Source organism: Cricetulus griseus, chromosome 8, assembly GCF_003668045.3.
Source record: "Cricetulus griseus strain 17A/GY chromosome 8, alternate assembly CriGri-PICRH-1.0, whole genome shotgun sequence".
Taxonomy (NCBI): Eukaryota; Metazoa; Chordata; class Mammalia; order Rodentia; family Cricetidae; genus Cricetulus; species Cricetulus griseus.
The window spans coordinates 26,842,228-26,846,223 of record NC_048601.1 but is presented as its reverse complement, the minus strand read 5'-3'; positions in this window follow the sequence as shown (position 1 = coordinate 26,846,223).

The following is a 3,996-nucleotide window of genomic DNA, read 5'->3' as shown; positions in this document are numbered from 1 at the left end:
TTGCATTAGGCTTCATAACAGTAGCAACATTCTAGTTATGAGGTAGCAACAAAGTAATTTTATGGTTGAGAGTCACCACAACATGAGGAACTGTATTAAAGGGTTGCAGCATTAGGAAGGTCGAGAACCACTGCTGTAAGTAAAATACAGGACGTGTTACAGGGTGACAAGGATGGAAGATGAACGCAGAGCATCAGCATATACCAGGAGAGCATCAGGAGGGAAGGCTCTGGTTGTTTTTGCAGGGACAAAACAATGCTCAGTGTCAGTGGCTCATATCACAGGTGCTGTTTCCTCCACTGACATCCACCCTGGGTGGCCTCTGCTCTGCCCTACACTCCTTGCTAAGGAACCAAGTTGATATGGCCATATGACAGGGAGCAGACATCCCTGCATTAGCGTCTTAGTGCGTCTTAGTGTTCTAGCTCAATGACACACATCATTCTACTAACTACTAGGGGGTTATGTGGCCCCACCCAGTCTCACCAGGACTGGTGATGACAGCCTGCTTACCCAGGAAAGAGAATGCATGGCACGCTCTTGCTCAAAGTGCTGACTACCAGTGTGCGGTGGTGTTTGTGCCTTTGGCAGCATGGCCAGGGGAGGCCACAGAGATGTTTTGTGTGTATAAGGACCCTGCTGAAGAAGAGCAGGAAAGAGCTTAGTGGAAGGGACAGGGAACATCCAAGAAAGGCAGGGCAGGCCTGGGGGGAAAAGCCACCCGTGTGTTATTGGGCTTTTGGGAGCACCACAGACCAGCATGGCAGGCTATGACCCTCTGGTCCTGGAGGGGATACCTATGTCTGGGGCCACTAGGCCATTGTTAGATGCTTCATGGGGGCCAAGGACAGAGCTGGCCATGACAGGGTTATCCAGGAGACAGATCAGGGAGCTCAGACTTTAGTAACAGAGACAGTAGATGAGACAGGGTGATTCAGTGTGTTTTGATGTTACAACAAACAGGCCTTGCAGTTGATAGGTCTGTGGCATTAAGGGCTGGGCTGGGGCATAGGGTCACTGGCCTCAGCAGAGACCAGAAACCCTGCAGTCCTGCATGGATGGTGTGGGTGGCATGAAATGTAGGTGGAGGGTGTGCTTTCTAGAGTTCAAGGAAGTCTGAAGGGCTTGCTGTATTCCAGTGCCCTCCAGCTGTGCTTCCTGCCCCTCTTCTGCTGACCCAAGTCACTGTGACCCTGCTCAAACCTCTGGATCGTTTATGTGTGCTTCTCATCAGAGGGAGCTGAGGATCACAGCCTCTGGGTGTGGTGGCCCTGGGTGCCCAGGGCTGGGAGAAGGTGGGCATAGCACTCCTGTGAGCTGCCCCTGTGAGTTCTGGGGTCCAAGAATGGCAGGCTCAGGAGCAGTGAGTGGTGCAGCACCTTTGTTGGGTCACAAGCCCAAGACTCATTGAGACAACAGGTGGGTATGGGAAGGGCAGTCCCGGAGCTGCTTAGGAAAGTCATGTGTGAGGCCAAGGCAGCTGACTTTCCTGTGGAAGCTGTCTACACTCTGGGTATCACCCTTTCCAAGAGCTGCTGAGGGTGACCAGGGCAGCCCGAGTCTGTCTGGACTGCTGGGACAATAAGGAGTCTCAACTGTTTATCTCCCTGCCTTCCTCTCCTCACTGGAAACCCCTGGTCTTCCCTGGAAATTCACCTTAAAACCCATCTTCAGGAAACCCCAATCTCTCCCTGTATTTGCTTCTGACCCCTGGACCTCCCTGGCACCCAGCACTGACCCTTAGCTTTGAGGAGATTTTGTCACAAAGTCTGCTTCTGTGGCAGACACTGAGGTCTCTCCCATCCAGTCACTGGCAGCACAGCTATGCCTGTTGGCTGGGGAAGCAACACAAGGACTAGAAATGGTCTAGTCCTGTATTCCGCTTTTACATTCGGGGAAACTGAGGTCCAGAGGACTCAAAACTTGCCTATTAATCAGAAGGTCAAGAGTCAGAGCTGGCTCCGATTCCAGGGTTCCTCTGCTGTATCAGGTTCTAGGCTGTCTGTGTCCCTGAGACCCATATAAGGTCCCCAGGCAAGGGAAGCCCAGAGGCAGACATGTTTAAGGACACTAGAAAACCACAAGTGACCCTGGAGTGAGTGATGGGGGAAAGCACGAGGATATAGGGCTTAGGGGAAGACAGAAGCTGGAACTTCTGTAGGCCCTTGGCCCTGTAGCCTCTTGGCCCTGTGACCTCTTGGCTCTTGGTTAATGGGCTTTGGCAGGACAGCCCTGCCCCTGATGCAGCGTGCCTTCTTGCTAGGAGTGGATCCCGGCATTTCCCAAATGTCAGTGTGACTGCATGGAATACTGCCCCTGCCTGTGTGGGTACTGCAAGAGTGAGTCAGTGGAATTCTGTGGTTGAGAGTAGGGCTGCTAGTGAGGGGTCTCATGGAGTCCTTTAAGCTTTTCTTCTCAAGGACAGCTATTGATTAATGAAATAAAGGCTGCCAAGACACAAACTGCACCAGCAGCCTTGGCAGCAAGAGGAGCCCTGTGCCCTCCCTGGCTCCTCAGTATATGCCATAGAAGAGGAGCCGACCTCATTCAGAGGAGGCTGGAACCCAGCCAGGTGGGCTAGGGTGCTCTCTCTCTCTCTCTCTCTCTCTCTCTCTCCTCTCTCTCTCTCTCTCTCTCTGTGTGTGTGTGTGTGTGTGTGTGTGTGTGTATGTGTGTGTGTCTGTGTCCATGTGCTGAGTTGGTTAACAGTGCAAGCCTACTGGAGACAGTGGGTCTCCGAGCTGTGGAGCCTGCAGAAAATGGGAGGTCTGAGGGAAAGATGCACACAGTTAAAGAGACACACACATTGATGTATACACAGACACACAGATATAGTAATATATACATGGAAACACAAGAGAAAACACACACACACATGAACAGAGATACATAGATGCACAGATACACATAGAGAGACACACAGGCATAGAGATACACACAGACATGCAAACACAGTAATGCACACAGACACATTAAGAGACACACAGACACACAAAGAGAGAAACACACGTGTAGATACACAGACACATATACAGCTAGAGACACACAAGCACAGAGATACACATGGACACAGAGAGACACAGACACATGCACACACAGGTATATAGATAGATACACAGAGGGAGACACACAAACATACAAAGATACATAGACACATAGACGTATGCAGACAGATGACAGACATAGACACATACAGACACACAATACATAGACAATGATATACAGACAAAGAGAAATATACACATACATTGATACATAGAGAGATACACACAAAGACACAGAAATATACAGTCCAGGACACACAGACACAGATACATATTCCTAGATACACAGAGAGGTACAACAGAGGTATGCAGACAGATACAGAGAGACATACAGCCAGAGACAGACACATAAGGTACACACAGAGATAAACACAGATGCACATACAAACAAACATAGTTACACAAAGACAAACTGCAGCACAGAATCATGCCAGTACACATACCACCTTCATCCCACTGCTGCTAGAAAAGGGCATCTGGTACCTGTTCTACTGTGGGGGGTGGGAGCCTGCACTCAGGGGAACTGGAAAAGGGCACGCTCTTGATTTTTACTGAGTATACACTAGATAACTGATCGGTTGATAACCGGTAGTTTATTAGGGGAAAATACTCACGCAAGGGAACCAGTGACCAGGTTTGCACCTGGGCAGGACGGACCCAGAAATGCTTCCCAGTCGGCTTAGCCTAGCGAGAGAGAGCCTCGTGCTGGCCTCCCTGCTTCTTAAACCCCTGCTACACCGTACCTGTAATCAGGGTCACTCCCTACAACCAAACTCGTTATTTTTTATTTTTATCTTTTATTTTGGTTTTGGTTTTTCAAGACAGGGTTTCTCTGTGTAGCCCTTGTTGTCCTGGAACTCATTCTGTAGACCAGGCTGGCCTCGGACTCAGAGATCCAGCTGCCTCTGCTTCTGAGTGCTGGGTTTAGGGGTGAGTTCTCCCACTGCCTGGC